Source organism: Camelus bactrianus, chromosome 15 (assembly GCF_048773025.1).
Source record: "Camelus bactrianus isolate YW-2024 breed Bactrian camel chromosome 15, ASM4877302v1, whole genome shotgun sequence".
NCBI classification, from domain to species: Eukaryota; Metazoa; Chordata; class Mammalia; order Artiodactyla; family Camelidae; genus Camelus; species Camelus bactrianus.
Window position 1 is genome coordinate 14523228 of NC_133553.1, and position 20505 is coordinate 14543732.

At 46.2% G+C, this 20505-nt stretch overlaps 1 long non-coding RNA gene across 3 annotated transcripts in view; it reads right to left on the reverse strand.

The window, feature by feature from the left end:
- The window catches only part of LOC123617404 (uncharacterized), a 59676-nt gene extending 39569 nt beyond the window's left edge, over positions 1 to 20107 (reverse strand). The window contains exons 1-3 of one of the 3 annotated variants that reach the window (XR_006725528.2): positions 19858 to 20107; positions 17424 to 17621; positions 1183 to 3214 (exon numbers count right to left, since the gene is read on the reverse strand). This is a non-coding gene — a long non-coding RNA (uncharacterized LOC123617404). Of the gene's footprint in view, positions 1 to 1182; positions 3215 to 17423; positions 17622 to 19857 lie in introns of those variants that run through there. The other 2 variants (XR_006725529.2, XR_006725527.2) reach the window with 2 other exon arrangements.
- Between the last annotated feature and the right edge of the window lie 398 nt (positions 20108 to 20505).

Sequence of the window (20505 nt, forward strand, 5' to 3'; positions counted from 1 at the left end):
GAGAATTCACCTGAAAAGGAAGGGGATTCAAAGAGCCAAAAAGACCCCCTGGCATATGAAGATTTGACAGCACGTGCAAAAAGTCCGGTAGAAGGACTGGAAGACCGTCTTGTAAAATTTCCTAGAAAGCAGAACTAAAGAAAGATGTAAAATGGAAGCAAAGAAGGAGACGGCTGTTACAGGATCCATTAAGCTCAATGCCTAGTAAGAGAGAAAGAGAATAAACAGAGAACGAGGTGGTTACGGAAGAACTGGATTTCACACACACCCACACCTGCAGGACATGGGGTCGCGGACCAAGCAGCCTCACCCAGGACCTAGACTGCTCGTCAAAAAGTAGCCAACGCAACCCTGATGCGCGTGTCCATCCTCGGCCTCCTCCCGGGTGTTCTTCTGAGGAAGCCGCCACAGGAGGGCCCATCCAAATTTCAGCAGCCACTCAAAGCAGGAAAAGGGCATGGGATGTGAAACAGGAAGGAGGGGAAGGGATTTTCCAACAGTAGTGAGTGCAGCTCCCTGGAAACCGCAGCACAGTGAGACCGGAGGGAAGCCGGCTGCGCGGGGTCAGGGAGGGCTGGCCGCGGGCAGGGAAGCTCTAGGAGGGTGGGGCGCAGGTTCCTTGATGCAGAGAGCATCCTTCTGTAAGAGCCTGGACCTGCGTTACAAGCTGTAACAAACCATAAATACGCAGAGATATTACACTAATGTAACAAACACAAACAGTGTGCGAGAAGGGAGCGCCGTCAGCCAAGAAGCCTCAGTTGTAACATTTTGTAATAGTTATGAAGTAAACACTGGGTATCTTCTCTCAAAATCATGCTATACTGGTTTTGGAGACTGGATGGGGATGTGCTGGCGTATTTGGAATGAGTATGAGAGATCTGAAGCCTCATCTTCAGAAAGGAAAGTCCATAGACACTGTCTTAACCAGGAACAACCAAAGGGAAAAAAATAGCAAAATAGGAGCATAATTCAGAAACAGAGAAGCAAGCAGAACAGTCGTTACATCTAAGAATGAGCAGCTGAAACCTGCAGCAGCTGCTTCTGAGAACGGAGTCACTGACCATCACTTTCTGCAAAGCCTTAGGACTGCTTGATTTTTTAAAGCTCAGTGAATGTATAATTTTAACAAAACGAAACAAATTAAAGGAATGTATCTTTAAGGTGCTGAAGTTAGGTTTATGTTAATTCCTTCATTTTATTCCAAAAACACGGAGGGGTTTGCTTCCCTCCCCATCATGTGCGTCAATCTCATTTTCCATCCCTTTCACTTCAGCGTATTTGTAGTCTAAGTGATAAACAGTAAGAAATAGGAAACAGAAAAATAACAGATTTTAAAGTGCAACTTTTCTGAGCTAAAATGATTACAATTTTTGACACGTAACAAATATGCACAATTAACACCTGTATGAAAACTGGCCGCAGGATGGTTTGCCTGCTTGTAGGAAGTGGTCGCGCTGAGACGCCTACAGCCCCGAAGTCCACGAGTGCGGCTCCCAGCACAGAGCCCCGCGGAAGGACCGCTGTGCCCCCAGAGGGCTCCTTTTTACACACGTTCTGTGAAGTCCGCGTGCCTCACGAGGATGCAGTCAGCGCGGGCGCAGGGCTGCCTTCGCTGCTGGCAGCTCTAGGGACGAGTTCATCTCCAAGCCCCTGCAGGCTGCTGGCTGAATCCACGTCCCTGCCACCGTGGGGCTCAGGCCCCGCTTCTCCACTGACTGTCCGCGGGGCCCGTCGTTGCCCTTAGGTGCTCCCCACGCCTCGGCCCTCGCTGGTCATGTGACTCTGCCCCTTACCGCTTCGTCTGGGCTCTGCACGCAGCGACAAGTCCCTGACTTGGTTGCTAACATTATTTAAATTACTTTCCATCACTCTCTCTCTTCTTAAATCCTGAATGCTATCTGACTGTCTGCCAGTTAAATACGCATATGCCATGAATCCATTGTGTAGGTAAACAGTTCTAGAAGTTTCAGCCTCTTTCATAGCTGCTTCCAGGTCATCACAGAAACAAAGCAGTGTTAAATCTTGTTTTAAAATTCCCAGTTATTGGATATTCCACTTATAATCATTCGGATAGAAAGGAACTGCTTTAATCAACTCAAGGTGGTTGAGGAGTTCCGTTTACACACCCGCCCCCGTGAAGCTCTGAGCTGCACGCACACACGCCTGCCCCTCTGCTGTGTGAAGTCAGCGCCGTCCCGAGAATCTGCGACAGTGCTCCAGTTCGTCAGGGAACCCTGGCGTAGGGTTGGACAGCAGCTATGACTATACAGATGGCAAACTGTTAGCATGCGAAAGACAAATGAAAACAAGTATTGGAAGCGACAGAAATCAAATATTCACCTGGCCACCGTAACACACCTCCTCTTCCTCTAACTGTGTAACTCAGGAGAAGCACAAAGACGGTCTGAGAGACGGATTTTCAGAACAGTATTTTAACCTTGGGAAAGAGCTCCTATCGACCCCCTGTACTCCAGACTCCAGGGTGAATTTACCTGTTGTAAACAGTCTCTTGCCACTCATTTAATCTTTTGAAGCATTCCATTAAAGCAAAGCAAAAGAGACTTCCATATACATATTTCCATGTGTCTACATTTCCACAGACATACTTTCACATATACATTTCCGTAGATAGATATTTAAAGACGTGTAGAAAGGGAAAACCAAAGCAGAGCGAGTCAGTCAAGTCTGTTTCCAGAACACAGAGCAGGTGTGATGAACCAGAGGCGGCTGGTGCTGTCTGTTTGGATGATGAGAAGGTGACAGACGTCGGTTCTCCCTCACATCATCCACCTCGTTCTGCTCGTTCCACCATCAGGGGCTGATTCCTTGAAGGCTTCGTTCTTAAATCTCCAAGCACCACCCTTTACCCTGTAACTGTCCGTGGATGGAGTCCCCCCTCGGCTGGCATCGTGATCAGAAGGTAAAGCTCAGGGGCAATTAGTCAGCAGCGAGGACAGTAAATCAGTCCAGAAGCAAGATGGGGCTCTGGGGTTTGCAGAGTAAACTCTGGGAGGGCATGAGTCAGAAGCTTCCCCTTCACACTTTCACTCGGGCCAGTCCTGCCTTCGCCGTCCCGGAACCACCACCAAGTTAAGCATTAATCATCTGGGGTTTTTCCTTTCCCTGCTCCCATGCTGAACATTCAGTTTCTGGAATCATGACTTCACCTGGGGACTTCTGTGACATTCAGGTCACTCTGCAGCCTGCCGGTCTGATCCGAAAAGAGGTTAAGACAGTCGGTCAAAGACAAAGCCCTAATACCAGGAGGGACCCTGCTTGGTTCACACGTCACTATTTTAAAATTTCTGAATTCCTGATATTATTTAACCCTCTCTGAAATGGTGAGGAAGCAAAGCCAGCGTTTTGCCACAGCTCGAGAAGTGGTTTTGTTCTTGACAGTTCCTCACTTATACTGAAACTAACCCAGCACGACCACTGTCTTCAAAAGCCCAAATTCAACTTTACTTCAACATATAAGCCTGTAAACCCTTCCCCCAAAACCTCTGAATTTCACATGGGTCAAATTCAGACCTCCTTCAGCTCTCAGAAAAGACCCAGGGTGCATATATTGCAAATCCCGTGGCACCTGAAGGCCCGGGAGCCCCAGGTAAGGAGAACCGTCCCTCCCAGCCGTGCGGGCAGCCGCGCCAGGGGTCCCGCCTGCCCAGGGCAGGTGCAGCTGTCTGTCACCTTGGGAGCCCGGCAGGCTTGCCTCCAAGTGGCAGCCAAACACACAGAAAAATGGTTCCCCAGTGCCTTTTGGACTTCGGAATTGCAAATGACAGGTTGCAGACCCGTATTTTTATTGCCTCTATGTATGTGAAAGGTGCTTTTAAAAAAGAGCTAAACTAAGACGACGTATTCATCTTACTTTCCAAAACTCTTCTTAGGAGGAAGAGAAGGGAGAGGATGGCTCAGCGGTAGAGCGTGTGCTTAGCACGCACAAGGTCCTGGGCTCAACCCCCTGTTCCTCCCTTTAAATAAATAAACAAACCTAATTACCCACCCACACAAGAAAAGAAAAAAAAAAGAGGGAAGGAGGCAAAAATCAGTAAAATCACGAATCCCAAGTAATTTGCTGAGTCCCACAAACACGGTTGTTCAGAGACAATAATTAAACAGCCCTAAGAAAGGCAAGTGAGATCACGGAGTCCTGAGGCTAAGAAAATGTAGATTCAGCTAAGATAATTCCACTGTGACTGTGCCAGTTTACACAGAAAGTTCGCCTAGGGTAGGTTACCGACCACTGCTTCAGAAGAGTAAAGTCTTTTTAAGAATATTATCCACCGAAATGAATGAAACTATAACAAAAGAAAAACAGCCTGATGGTCAGTTAACAAGAACTTTCCGATAGAGCATAAGTGTATAAATGATTAGCTGTTCGGGTTGCCCTGGCATATTCAAACCGGTAAAGACAAAAATAAAACCACCACCACCAATTAAAAAAAAAAAAAAAAAGGTGCTTTTGGACCAGTTTTTTGCTGTTTCAAATGTAAATTAATTATTGAGGAGGGGAGAGAAGGCAATGAAGCTTACTAAATGTTATGAATAAAATTAGAATTTTCCACATCAAAATATTTAGTTATCAGCTGATTCGATGTTAAAAAGAGACCACAGCAGAGAGAAAACAAAAGAAAACATTTTAAATCCTTACGAACAATAAGTTATGGACAGACTGGGCTGAAACTGGCCTTTCCGATTCTGGGCTCAGGGTGGACAGAACCGACCATGTTCACACACCCAGTTACCTCCGCGTTCAGACCCGAGAGCTGAGCTTTCAGGTTGATTTCACAGAGGCCCGAGTCCTATACGATCACAAACACGAACGTTTAAAGCGACCACTGAGCTCCTGTGAGTCTGGAGGCTTGGAGTCAACTCGGCTTTAGCCCAATACCTTAACTTCCACTCAGCTTATAACTATTTTTAACTCTGTGATAAAATCCAGTGCACTGAGAAGCAACGCTGCAGGCAAGGGTCCGCTTAAAACACTAAAAAAAGTGCTAGACGCGCCATCTGGAAAATCCAAAGGGCAAAATGAAAGGAAGGAGTCCCCGGAACGGGGAGCACACAGCAGACCTGAGGCTGCAGGGGCAGGACAGGTGGCCCGACGGTAAACATCGCAGGTGCTGGATTTCTCGTGAGGAAAGGCACTGTGCCGCTCACAGACGCCGGGAGAGCCAGACCCCAGGGGGAGGCCACACATGGGGCTGGGTTCATCGACTTCACGTGGGATGCTCGCTGGCAAAGACGCCCCCGTTCCCTCCGGGGGTAAATCATGTTTCTAAGATGTCCACGGTCCAGGTGGCTTGCAAATTATTTGAATAATTTTTGTCTGTAATCTTACAGTCCTTCACTCACATAAAGCAAAACTGTGCTGTTGGATACACTTGACAGCAGTGTCAGTCGGTGCACTGACCTCGTGCACAAGTGCCCATCCTCCTGAAGGACATCCTGCTCTCTCTGGATTTCGCTTTGCTTTTTGTTCAGGGAAAGGATGGGCACCATCCCCTGAAGGCTGAGTGAGACCCGTGTCTGCCGGCAGCATCCTCTGATGCCCGGATACACGGCATCACTCTTCCTGAATTTCAGAATGTGCTGACACCCAGGTGGCAGCCCAGCCCTTTCCAAGCCTGATTTCTGTACTCACTTCACTGTATTAGGACTGGAGTCAAGTGAAGGTGCTGTTTGCAAGTTCAGAAATCAAATAGAATTAACTAGAAAGATGTCAATATTATAATCGTTCTTCGTATGTACCATAGACCCAGACAAAACATCAGAATTAAACAGAAAAATCAGTATCGATAAAGCTGTTAAAACTAAAACCACATTTTATGATTTTGCACACACACACATATATAGGTATATTTCACACTGAAATTGTAAGTATCAAGACAAACTGTTACCTTTCAAAGTGCAACTCCAGGGCCATTGAATGGGGGTGGGGTTGACAATAGAAAGCCGGTTCCCCTATATTGTTTTTCAATCAAGGATGATTCAAAGATAATGTGGTGTTGAAGACGGGAAGAGGAAGTTTTGTCCTATTAAGCTCTAGAGAAGAGGTTAAATAAGAGATGAGAATGCTGGTTAATTGTATTAAAGAACCTGATGTTTTAGCCAATTAAATTAACGTTTGCTGACTGAGCCACTAAAATGCGCAAAGCCAAAACCAGCTCTTTCTAGGGACAGACCTGAGTGAACTGCCCTTTGAGGCTTCTAAGCCCGAAGATGAAAGTGGCCGAAGACGCACCGCATCCCTGAGCAGGCGTGAAACCATTCTCTCCACCTGGGACGGAGGGCGGGCAGACAGCAAGCAGTGTTCACAGCGCACACGGCCACACACACACGACGGGCATGCCGACCTCATAGAGCGGAAAACTGGTACTTATGAAGACTGTAATCGTCACAAAGTCACCCTGAGGAAAAGAGCGAGCTTGGATGTGAACTCAGGATTTCTAAGCCTCCAGCCACGCATTTCCTACTATCCCGTGATGCCCCTCCCCAGGAGAAGTGGTGAGATGTTCCCCCGGCCTCAGAGCCAAAGGAGGGGAAAGGAGTTTAAGTGTGTTACATTCGGCTCAGCTAGAACTGCGTTCAAGATTTTTCTTCTAAAATCTGCTCTTCAGCTGACATCTGATTGGTAGACCAGCAGTTCAGTGCCACCTGGGAGCTTCTTAGAAACTCAGTCTCAGGTCCCACTTGGGTCCCACCCAGGCCCCCACCCATGGCGTCAAACTCGGGGTCGGGGTGGGGGGACAGTCTGAGGTTTCAGACAACTTCCTGAGGTTCTGCTCTGCCTGCTCGTCAGCCCAGCGGACGGAGTCACCGTCATCAATGTGTGAAAAATTCAGGAGCCTTTTTCTTCTCCTCAGCCAGCCCCTTGTATCTCCCAATCAGCGTATCATGTTTTTTTCCCCCAAGAAAATATTTCTGAAATCTTTGTTTTCCTCCATCTCCACTGACTCTCCCTAATCAAAGTTTTCCACCTGGACTACAGCAAAGGACTCTTAACTGAGCCCCCCCAACCCCGCCCAGTCCCTGCAGGCTGCGGCACACACACAGAAATACAACTGGCATTTAACAAGCTCGACACGCAACCCAGTGCAACAGCACTGGCCAGCTTCTCGTTGAGCTTAGGGTGAAAAAACCAGCAGGTCTGCCAGGGTCTGCAAGGTGCTGGGGTGAGGCTTTCCAGGGGCCCTGCTCCTTCCCATGAGTACCCTGCAAGTCTCAGCCCCAAGGCGACGGCTGACGCTGTGACCAGAGAGCCCACTATCAAAAGCAAAAGCTTAATCGCGAGTCCAGACGCCTGCTGCTGTGGCCACGAACTAACAGAAACTACGAATGGCAAACCTCTTGGCGAAAAGGTCTCCCATGACTCGCCGTACAGGAAAGGGAGCGGGTGTCAGGGGACCCGAGCGCCATCTCTGCCATGTCGCAGCTGTGTGATCCTGGGCAGGGCACTTCACGTCCCCAAGCCTTGGTCTCCTCTACAGACTGTCAATACTGTTCATCCTTAGTTGCCTCACAGAGTTCTTCTCAAGAGGAAGAAAGACTTAAGAAGGCTCCATAACATCTCTGAGCTGCCCCAGAAAGAGCCAAGTGCGACTTCTCCCTCCTGTCATGTGATGCACGCTGAACACCCAGTCCTGGGCGCCGCACGATGTGGCACTCGGTGACATCACTGTCCCGTGGTCGCTCCGTGCTGCCGCTTTGTGATACAAACACAGCGCAGCATCTCGGCCGGGTGGGAACGGAGCTGCACAAACATCTGGGAAGAAGACATGTGGGCCCCCAGCACCAGCCCCTGCCGTTGCTTTGCCTTGCCCCCGTCTGCATCTGCAGATGCCCGCAGGGTGTGAGACTCCCCAGTGAAAAGAACCCAAGTCTTGCCTACTTCGGTGATTTTATTGTATTAACTTACATCCAGCCGGGGTCATGGGTGAGGGCTGGGGCCCATGTAGCAAAGCTGAACAAGTCTTCAGTGCTTATTGGCTAGCTTACAGTTGAATTTGGCCTTGATGACAAGTTCTCAGAGCCAGAGGTTTATAGTGGGGCCAGGAACAGTGTCCCAAACACTTAGACATCATGTTTTTAATAAGTTAAGTAGCATCATAGGTTCCAAAAAAATCAGGTGATGAAATTTCACCTGAAGAACTGAACAAAAATAGAAAAGTTATTGTCCTTTTCACATGAGACCAGAAGCCAAGTAGGTTCAAGTTTCTTAAACATCAGAGGCGCAGGCAAGAGGATTCCTAGCAGCAGAAGCTTGCAGCCCCAACCACCCCAACTTGCACGGAAATCAGTCAAGAAACTGAAACGTATTTTAATGCCTCTTTAACGTTATCATTGAACCGGAAAGAAATGAAGACACATTCACAAACTAAAAACAATGTGCAAGTAGGAACCTAAGACCCTGAAACAGGCCTCCCCTGACTTGCTGAGCCTGAGCGCCTGAGTTTCAGTTCTCAGGGATTCACAGGGCACAGAGAACAGAAAGCAAAGCCAGGTGTCGCCCAAGGCTAGAAGGCCAAGCAGCACTTACTGAGAACGGAAGAGACAAACACTGATACTGGAGACGACAGACAGACCTAAGACAGACCTAAGGTTGGTGAGCTAAGCTAAATTAATTACAGTAAAAAGAATAGAAAAATTAAAGCTAAGAAAAGGGGCAAAACTTCCTGTATTATTAAGGAAATAGAGATAGGGCCCAGATGAACAGTGCTAGGAATGACAACAGACCCAATCACACAATCTAGGGAGAGAAGAGCATGAGCAACTCTGCGCCAACGCCTGTGAAAGCGTCAGAGAAACGGCTGGCCTACTAGCGACGCACGGACTCCAAAGCTGACTCAGGCAGAAGCAGAAGACGAGAACGGTCCCGCAACCATCACAAAACTGAGCCACTAAATACTCTCCAGAACAGAAACTTTAGGGTCAAATATTTCACAGGTGAATTATATCCAATTTGTAAATAGCAAATAACTTCAAATTTATAAAACCACTTTATGAAACTAACAGAGGCTTGATTTTAAAAAACAAGACAGTATGAAATCACATCTTGTTGGAAAATGGATTAAAAATTGAAATAATACATTAGCAAAAAATCCAGCAACATACACTTTTTTTCATCAGAAACTAAAGTTGTATTTTTTTCTACGAATACAGTATTATTTAAATACTTAACAAATTAAATCTCCCTGGGCTGCACAGCCAACTGAGCAGGAACCCCATGAGACCCTTCAGTGGTCATGCACCAGCCCTCAGGCCCCCTGCCCACCCAGGACATGCAGACAACTGCGGGGACACCTGACCGCACCCTGCAGTAGGCTGGTACCAACCCTGCATGCTCCCCATCCCCGCCCTGGGCTGCCCAGGCAGCTGCAGTGAGGACCAGACTCACCACCAGTGGGCCAGCAGCAGCCTCATGTCCCACTAGACCGTGCAGCCAACAGTGTGGGAAGCCACCCCCACTGTCCAGCATGCCTACAGTAGACAGCCCGGCCACAGCAGAAGGGCCCTCCCAGCCCACATGGGGCACCCCTGGCACAGACAGCTCTGGTTACCAGAGGAGAAGCTGCTGGTCCCAAAGGACATCTCCTACACAGCGGCTGCTTCTCCAAGATCAGGAAATGTAACTAATTGCCTGACACAACGGAAGAACTCAGAGAATTAAGTAAAATGGAGAGAGAGAGAAATATTTTCCAAATAAAGGAAAACAAAAACCTCATAAAAAGAACTAAAAGATTCTCACCAAACTTGGAAGGAGATTGGATGAACACGATGAGAATTTCATCTAAGATTTAGAAAATATAAAGAAGAACCAAACAGAGCTGAAGACTATAATAACTGAAATAAAAAATACATGACAGTAGATTAAATGATAGAGAAATGGATCATAAACTGGAAAACAGAATAGTGGAAATCACCCAAGCTGATCATAAAGAATTTTTTAAAATCTGGACATTTTAAGAGACCTCTGGGACAACATCAAGCATACTAACATTTGCATTATAGGCGTCCCAGGAGACAGACAGACAGGGGCAGAGAATTTATTTTAAGGAATAACAGCTGAAAACTTTCCTAAATTAGGGAAGGAAACAGACATCCAGGTCCAAGAATCACAGTCTCCCACACAAGAGAAAACCAGAAAGATCCAAACCAAGACACATTATAACTAAAAAGGTAAAATTTAAAGATAAATAAAGGATCTTGAAATCAGCAAGATAAAAGCAATTAGTTATGCACAAGACTCATTTCAGACTAAAGACATTCCATGCAAAAGGAAACAAAAAGAAATCTAGGAGAGCAAAGCTTGTGTATGACAAAGCAGATTACAAGTGAAGTCTGCAGCAAGAGACAAAGACATTGCATAATAAAGGGATCAACTCAACAAGAAGATACAGTCATTACAAATACATATGCACTCAACATAGGAGCACCAAGTACACAACGCAAATGTTAACAGACATTAATGCAGAAATAGACCATGACACAGTAACAGCAGGGAACTTACCGTATGATCCAGGAATCGCACTCCTTAGTATACATTCAGGAAAAATGAAATCTCTAATTCAAAAAGATACATGCACCTCAATGTTCATAGAAGCACTATTCACAGTAGCCAAGACATGGAAGCAAACTGAATGTCCACCGATAGGGGACTGGATAAAGAAGCTGTGGTATATTTATACAATGGAATACTACTCAGCCATAAAAAGAATAAAACAATGTCATTTGCAGCAACATGGGTGGATCTAGAGATTATCATAGTAAGTGAAGTAAGACAGACAAAGACAAATAATGGTATCTCTTATATGTGGAATCTTAAAAAATGGTACAAGTGGAATCTTAAAAAATGGTACAAGTGAACTTATTTATGAAATAGAAATAGACTCACTGGCATAGAAAACAAACTTATGGTTACCAAAGGGAAAAAGGGAAGGGAGGGGGGATAAATTATGAATTTGGGATTAACAGATACACACTACAATATGTAAAACAGATAAATAGCAAGGACCTACTCTATAGAACAGGGAACTATATTCAATATCTTGCAATAACCTATAATGGGAAATAATTGTTTTTTAATCTGAAAAAGAGTATTTCCTTATTTAGTAATTTTTTTTTTTAATTTAAGAAAAAAAATACCTGGGGATCTGGATAAAAATACAAAGACCTAGACATTTCCTTAATTATCCTGTAACTGTGTTTTTTCTTGGCTCTCTGAGATCCTGATACACACCTAAGTTTGGGAAACACTGCAGTAAACAAAAGCTTAAAAGAAAATGTTAAGATAATGAAAGAAAACCTATTATGTAGGCCAACCAGTTCTAAAATATTTGACATATGGTTATAGTTAAATACAATCCCCTTTAAAATAGCACCCAAACTAATAAAACATCTAGGAATAAATCTAACCAAGGAGATGAAAGAATTATACACAGAAAACTATAAACCATTGATGAAGGAAATTGAAGACAACTTTAAAAAATGGAAAGATATCCCATGCTCTTGGATTGGAAGAATCAATATTGTTAAAATGGTCACACTGCCCAAGGCAATCTACAGATTTAATGCAATCCCTATCAAATTACCCAGGACATATTTCACAGAACTAGAACAAATCGTAATAAAATATATATGGAACCACAAAAGACCTAGAATTGCCAAAGCATTACTGAAGAAAATGAGGCTGGAGAAACAAGTCCCCCAAAACTCAGACAATACTATAGAGCTACAGTCATCAAGACAGCATGGTATTGGTACAAAAACAGACATATGGACCAATGGAACAGAATAGAGAGCCCAGAAATGAACCCACAAACTTTTGGTCAACTCATCTTTGACAAAGGAGGCAAGAACATACAATGGAATAAAGACAGTCTCTTCAGCAAATGGTGTTGGGAAAACTGGACAGCAGCATGTAATGCAATGAAGCTAGAACACTTCCTTACACCATATACAAAAATCAACTCAAAATGGATCAAAGACTTAAAACATGTAAGACAAGATACAATAAACCTCCTAGAAGAAAATATGGGCAAAACATTATCTGACATACATCTCAAAAATGTTCTCCTAGAACAGTCTACGCAAGCAATAGAAACAGAATAAACAAATGGGACCAAATAAAATTTTTAAAGGAAGAAAAATTAGAACTCTTATGAAACACAATGAGGTTGTCTCTTTCTCACTTTAATAATCTGGAAACTAGATTGCCCTCTGAGATTTAAACTAATACAGAATTACAGTTAAACGGATTAGGACATTAGAAGTAATTCAAGACAGTACATGTAAAGGTGAGACAGAAATCTGGAGTATTCTGAAAACACCAGTCACGATAAATTAGAACATGACTAACTCAGGAAACCTTAATGAAGTGTGAACTCTGGCTTACAATAATAATAATAATTGTAGGAGACTTTAAGACCCCACTTACCTCAGTGGACATATCCAGAAAATCAGTAAGGAAACACTGGCCTTACATGACCCACTAAACCTAACAGACTTTAAAGAGTTATATAGATAACATTCCATTCAAAAGCAGGCTACACATTGTTTCCCAAGTGCACATGGAACATTCCCAAGGATAGCTCATGCAAGGCCACAAAACAAGTCTTAGTAAATCTGACAAGACTGAAATGATATTGTGTCTTTTCTGACCACAGTGATAGGAGGCTAGAAATCAACTGTAAGAAAAAAAAAAAAACACAGCAAAAACACAAACACGTGGACGCTAGAGAACGTGGCACTAAACAAGTAGGTCACTGAAGAAATCAAAGAGGAAACTGGAAAATGCCTGTTGAAAATGAAAACAAACACAAAACTCCAAAATCTGTGGGACACAACAAAAACAATTTTGAGAGGGAAGTTAATAGCAATACAAGCCAATTTTGGGAAATTAAAAAAATCTCAAATAAACAACCTAACTTTGCATCTAATGAAATTAAAAAAGAACAAACAAAATCTGAAGTTAGGAGAAGGAAGAAATCATAAAAATTAGAGAAATAATTATAGACTAAAAACTAGAAAAGAATCAATGAAACTAAGAGCTGACTCTTTGAAAAAATTAAATTGAAAACCTTTTGTGAGACTCATCACGAAGAAGAGAGAACCCAAATGAATAAAATTAGAAGTGAAAGAGAAATACAAAGGATAAGAGATTACTAAAAATTAAACATCAATGAATTGGAAACCTAGAAAAAAATAGTTCATTTCTAAGAATTTATCTATCTTCTAAGCCCAGGTCAGGAAGAAGATGTGAACAGACTGATTACACTAATAAAATTGAGTCAGTAATAATGATAATTTTTTAAAAACTTCATTAAACAGAAGTACAAGCCCAGACAGCTTTACAGAGGAATTCCACAAATAATTTAATGACGACTTAATGTCTGTCCTTCTCAGTCTAGCCCAAGAAATTGAATAGGAAGAAACACTTCTGAATTCATTCTGTGAGGCCAGCATTACCCTGTCACCAATATCAGGTAAAGACACTACAAAAATAAAGTTACAGCCTAACATAACTGGTGAACTTAAACGCAAAAACCCTAAACAAACCAAACTTAACAATATGTTAAAAGGATCCTACTTTATGATCGGATGGTATTTGTCCCAGGTATTCAAGGATCGTTCATTGTCTGCAAATCAATGTGAGGGGATGACATTAACAAATTGAGGAATAAAAGTCATGGGATCATCTCAACAGATACAGAAAAAGCTTCTGACAAAATTCAACATCCATTTATGAAATAAAACTCTCAACAAAGTGGGTATAGAGGTAACATACCTCAACATGATAAACGTTATATGTGACAAACCCACAGCTAACATCACACTCAATGGTGAAAAACTGAAAGCATTTTCTTTAAGATCAGGAATAAGACAAGGACGCCCACTCTTACCACTTTTATTTAAAACACTCCTGGAAGTCACAGCAATCAGACAAGAAAATGAAGTAAGAGGAATCCAAATTGGAGAGAAGTAAAATTGTCACTGTTTGCAGATGACATACTATATACAGAAAACCCTAAAAATGCCAGCAAAAATTATTAGAACTATAAATTTAGTAAAGTTAACATACAAAAATCTGTTACTTTTCTATACACTGATAACAAACTATCAGAAAGAGAAATTAAGAAAACAATTCCATTACAGTTGCATCAAAAGAAATAAAATACCTAGGAATAAATCTAACCAAAGAGGTAACAGACTTGTACTCTGAAAACTGCAAGACACTGATGAGAGAAACTGAAGACACAAACAAATGGAAAGCCATACCAGGTTCACGGCCTGGAAGAATTAACATTAGTAAAATTACCGTTATCACTGGAAACAATATATGAATTCAGTACAATCCCTACCAAAATACCAATGGCATTTTTCACAGAACTAGAAGTAATTCTAAAATTTGTGTGTAAGTGCAAAATACACAGAACCACCTTCAGAAAGAACAAAAAAACTGGAAACGTTGTGTGCCTGGATTTCAGACTATACTGCAAAGCTATCATAATCAAAACAGTATGGTACTGGCACAAAAACAGACACATGGGTCAACAAAGGGAAACAGGAGAGTCCAGAAATGAACCCACACTTATATGGTCAATCAGCCTATGACAGAAGAGGCAAGAATACACAGTGAGGAAAAGACAGGCTCTTCAGTAAATGGTGTTAGGAAGACTGGACAGCTCCATGGAAAAGAACCAACCTAGACTACTTTCTCACACCATGCACGAAAGTAAACTCAGAATGGATTAAAGACTTAAATGTAAGATCCGAAAGCATAAAACTTCTAGAAGAAAACACAGGCAGTACTCTTCGACATCAGCCTTAGCAATAGTTTTTTTTAGATCTGAGACTACAGCAAATTACACATCTTTTGCACAGTGAAGGAAACTACGAAGAAAATGAGAAGGCAGCCTACTGGATGGGAAAAGGTATTTGCAAACATCTCCAGTAAGTGGTTAACATCCAAAACGCATGAAGAACTCATACAAGTCAACATCAAAAACAACTTAATCAAAAAAATGGGCAGAGGATCATTTTTTCAAAGAAGACACACAGATGTCCAACAGGTACATGAGAAGATGTTCCACATCACTCAGCAACAGACAAATGCAAATCAAAACCAGTGAGATGGCACCTCACAGCTGTCAGGAAGGCTGTCATCAAAAAGACACCAAGTAAAATGTGGCCGCAGGGAATGTGGCAACAATGAAGCCCTGTGCACTGCCGGTGGGAATGTACACTGGTACAGCCGCTGTGGAGAACTGTATGGAGATTCTCCAAAAACTAAACATGTAACTATGCCATAATCCAGCAATTCCACTTCTGGGTATTTACCCGGAGAAAAATCCCCACCAATTCAAAAAGACACATGCACCCCAATGCTCATGGCAGCATTACTTAGCATAGCCAAGATACAGAAGCAGCCTGAGTGCCCGTCAGCAATGTATACGCAGTGGAGTATTACTCAGACAGAATAAATGCAATCTTGCCATTTACATCCACATGGGTGGATCTAGAGACTATTATGCTGAGTGAAGTAAGACAGAGAAAGGCAGACCACGTATGATCTCTTACACATGGAATCTAAAAAACAAGCAAACAGACAAGCAAAACAAAACGAAAACAGACTCAAAGATGCAGAGAACAAACCGGAGGTTTCCAGAGGGGAAGGGGCAGGGAAGAAACTAGGTTAAGGAAATAGAGGTACCAACCCCAAGTTATAATAAAGTAATTGAGTCACGGAGGATGGGTTGTACAGCACAGAGAATGCGGTCACTCAGCACCAGCACTTTGTACAGGGACACATGCTCACTATGCTTACCAGCTTGGACGTTTCGTAACAAATGCAAATGTCAAATTACATGTCGCACACCTGAACTAACATAATACTGTACACCAACCACATTTCAATTTTTAAAGTCAATCAGATGAAATAATCAAAATACTTTAAATTTGGAAAATTGTATTAACATCTCAATAGATGAGGAAAATTCATTTGGTAAAACATAGTATGTAATCATCCTCTGAACAAAGCCAACAACAAAAACCTCTTAGCTAAGTAAACAAGCCAAATACATGCATTTTTTTTTGCAACTTTTTTGCTTCTGCCTTAAATACCACTAAAATAACTCTAAAGGGACTTTTTTTACAAGCTATAAACACAAAGGACAGGGGCGCAGGAGTGGAGACAGCAGTTGTGCCGTCTGTCCCAGTCTGCCCACGACTGTACAGGTTGGCGCCTGAGTCCCAGCACACTCGGCAACAGCATCCAACGTCACGTCAGTGAGGCCTTGGTTCAGATGCTCATTTACAGAAGCACCGCTAGGCCTGGAAAAGCTGTGAGCTGGAAGCAGATTTGAGACAAGTAAAGAAGATTCTCTGAAAAAACCAAGTTCCAGGCAGCAATGAGGAAAGAATAAAACTAACCCACCTTCCACTGCGGATTCCCAAGGAGTCTCAGGAAAGAGTGACGCAAGTTGTCCTTGGACACCAGCAGGACTACTGGGGTTCCAGAAACCAGCCCCGCCCCCTCGGTCCAAAGCCATGTAAGCCACTGCCACCTCGTCCCTGCATCACCGTGTGGCCTTCCAAACCATTCTTCTCCTCCCTGCCCTCTGGAGTCTGCCCTCAACAGGGAGATGACACTGAGCTTCATAAAATGTAAGTCGGGTCGCATCGGTTGTCTGCTTAGAACTGTGAAATCTTCCCTTATATCACTCACAGCGAGAGCCCACATCCTTAAAACACACACACACACACCAACCACACATACACCCCACACACACCCACACGCCATCTCTCCTCAGCCTTCTCACTTCACTCCAACCTACAAGCGTCCTCACCTGCTAAACACACACAAGTTTCTCTGCTTGGGATGCCCTTTCTCCCGAGGACCACAGGTAACAACTCCCTCACCTCCTTCAGGTGTTTACCCAAGCACCACCCCACCACAGGCCCCACTCTTAACCTCCGGCCTGAAATGGCACCCCATCGTCCAGCACGCACAGTCCTGCTGGCCCCATCCCCACCCCCGGACCCGGACCTGCGGCCTTCTGCCCAGAGTTGTGTGCTGTGTGACTGTTTACAATCATCGTTGTCCCCCTTGGCGACTGTGCAGGTTCTGGGAGGGCTGGAGTCTGGGCCACGCACTGCTGCATCCCTCGAGCCCAGAGCAGTGCCTGATGCTCCCCGACGGCTCAGTTACCATCTCTGCCTACATGTCTTGAGTGGGTGAAACCTGCACAAGAAGCTGGCTGGGCCTCCCCGCTCCCCAGAGTCCCTCCCCTGCACCGCTCCCCTCGACTGGCAAAGATGGGAGTCAGTACTCTGGAGAGCCTGGCACGGGTGTACAAAATGTCTGCTGCTGTGTGACAAGTCACCACAAGTTTAGCAGCTAAAACACAAATGTTTACCAGCTCACAATTTCCAGGGGATCAGGAGCCTGGGCTTGGCTGGCTGGGTCTTCTGCTCAGGTCTCCCCAGGCGGAATGAAGACGTTAGCCTGCCGGCGCTCCGGCCTGAGGCTCGGGTCCTCTTTGCAGCGGAGTCAATGTGTGGGGCAGTCAGACCACGATTGTTAGTTACGGCCTGATCGAGTGTGGTGGTCGTTTCTGTAAGAACAGAGAGAAGCCCTCAGCGATCTCAGGTGGTGGTAACTCAATCAGGTGTTCATCTCATTGGCTCACTGGCTTTAGCGGAGAGACTGGCCTGGAGAGGCTCGGAGGCAGCCGCTGCAGGGGTCCCGATGGTGCAAGATGGTTTCTCTGCCTACAGTGGTGGCAACGGAAAGAGATGGATGAGACAGCACAGGAGTGAAAGGAGCAGAAAAGTGCGGCCTGAGCATTTGCGGGTCGAGGAGTGACCGTGGCCACGGATGACCACCGCATCTCCAGCTTGCAGGGCAGAAAGGGTGGTGGGGAGCCAGGTGGGACCCACCACCCTGTCCACAGGGCTTGCACCTGAACCCGTTCCTCCTCCAGCAACAGGATACAAAACTGGCACCGTTGGAGCAAATTATGAACCAGATTCAAAACAAAAAGACCAAAACCCCATGTGCCACCTGTAAGTGTCAGGAGCAGCAGCAGGGTCCTGCACGTGACCCCTGCTCCCGGCACCACCAAGGGGCGGGCAGACCACCCCAGCCAGCCCTCCGGCCCACCCCACCCTCACCACATTTAAGGAACTATTGGCACCTGTTTCTTGTTCTCGCTCCCTCGGGATGCAGCCCGAGTCCCAGGAAAGCCTGGCCTGGATTTCCCATTTGGTCTCCTGCCAATTTCTGTGGATTAACGGGTCTGAGAACCCTGGGCGGTTACAGTGGCACCGCTCCCTGAGGTGGGAACGCGGCAGGAGGAACACGGTCAGTCCAGTGTGGGGCGCGGGTTTGAAGCGGTTCTGAGACACCTCAATGGAGGAGATGAAAGGGTGTTTGGTGAGAGCGTGAGGCCAGGTTTGGAAGACCCTCACGCTCAGGTACCTGGAGGACCAGGGTGGGTGGGCGAGAGCCTCCCAGAAGCGGGTGCTGTGATCCACCTGGCCTCTCCTACAGGCGCTCATATGTAGAAAGTGAGAAAACAAGGAAGAGGAGAAGCAGGTGGCCCACAGGGGCCGGGCGGGGACAAAGCCCTGCAACAGCCACGCCGTGTCGGTGGTTCCCGGGGAGCCATTTCATTTCTCCTCGTCCTTGAAGGACGCGAACGCGGCGGACCCGCCCCAAGAGCGTGATGAACGTTCACTCACCGTCCGAATCGCTGAGCCAGCCCGAGGATGACACAGCATTTTGTTGTTAGTGTAACACCCGAAGGCCCAGCCAGGAGACTAACATCCAGGAAACGGGCCAAAATAAGAGTGATTTTAGACGTGCTGCCCGGCGTGGTGAGATGGAGGCGACCAGCCGCGGTGCTCGGGGAAAGGCCGCGGCCGTCAGGCCGTCTCGCCGCCGCCTCCGCGCGGGGAGCCCCGCGGGCGGGTCCCGGCCTCCGCGCGGCCTGGCGTAGAGACGCCCGAGCGCCGAGTCCCGGCCCTGGGCGGCCCCTCCCCCTCACCTCGGAGTCCTCGGGGCCTGGGTCGCACGGCTGGGACGCCGACACCCACATTAGCCACGGAAGCGTTCCTGGCGAACGTCACCGAGGACGCCCTCGGCTCAGGCCCACAGCGCCTTTCACTTCCCACCTGACTCGGCGCCTCAGAGCCGAGCCCCGCCAGCCCGCCCCGCTTTCCGGAGCTCGCCCCGCCCCCAGCTCTGCGGCGGCACACCCTTCATCTCCTGCAGCCCCCGGACGCTGTTTCCTCAGTGTCTGGTGGAGACGCGTGCTCGTTCCGGACCCCAGGCCTGCTGTGGGGCTCCGCTCGTCTCCGCTTCTCCTCCCGGGAAGCGCTACCCCGGCTTCCTGGCGGGAGGAGCGCTGGCAGCGCCAGGCAGCGACGCGCGCAGCACGAACCAGCATCGGGCCCGTGGGGTCGGCACCTAAGTAACCACAGCGGCGTCCCCTGGAGGAACGGCCACCTACGTCCCAGAGGCGTGGGCAATGGGGGCCCCGGTCACCTCAGAGGCATTAGCGCGTCTGGGGGATACTCTCCTTACAAAGGCTGGAGCTGACACTCAGCCTTTTGCACTAGTGGGTGACATTTGCCACCCGTGTTTTCAAGTGACCAATTTGATACCTGCGCTTGGGCGCCCGGCAGGGGTTGCCAAGCCCCCCGAACCGGCACGCTCGCTCACCACCTCCCATGACCCACTCCCGCCAGCTCCAGGAAGGGCACGTCTGCCTTTTCTTCCTGCAGAGACCAAAAACCCTGTTTCTCCTGTAACCCGTATCAAAAAGGGTACTTTCAAAACACACCCACCTCTGCGCACACCGAACACTTCCAGCCTAGAACAGCCCCCTTCCGCCTCCCTGGACGACTCCCGCAGCTTCACAAAGTCTTTCTACTTTTTCTCAACGTCTACTGACTACCACTGTTGCGGAATAAAAGGTTACAACTCGGTGTTACAGCTCAGCTGTGACAACAACCTGGATCCAACCGAGAGACCAGGCAGTACTGGAAGAGTTAGAGAACTCAAGATTTATTACGCCACACAGTCCAAAACACTTAACATTCCAAACTCTGCACCCCGTCTATGAGGTTACACAGGCCTTTTATAGGCTGCCACTTTTACACTTTGCAACATCATATGCAAATAAAGTACAACAGAAGTTGACCAACCAGGAACAAGATTTGTAGAAATAGACCAATCAGGAGTGAGCTCCATGCAAATAAAGTACTACAAATGGACCAATCAGAAGTTAGGGAAGTGGACCAATCAGAAGTGAGAGTAATAACCAATCAGAAGTGAGAGTAATAACCGGTCAGGAGTGAAGGAAATAACCAATCAGAAGTGAGCCCAGGGAACCAATAGAATTCTAGGTGTAAGTTAGCCGCTTTAGAGGCAAACAGTGAGATAAAGCCTCTGGGCCAGGGAACCGGACACTGCTGGGAGGAACGGAGCGGCAC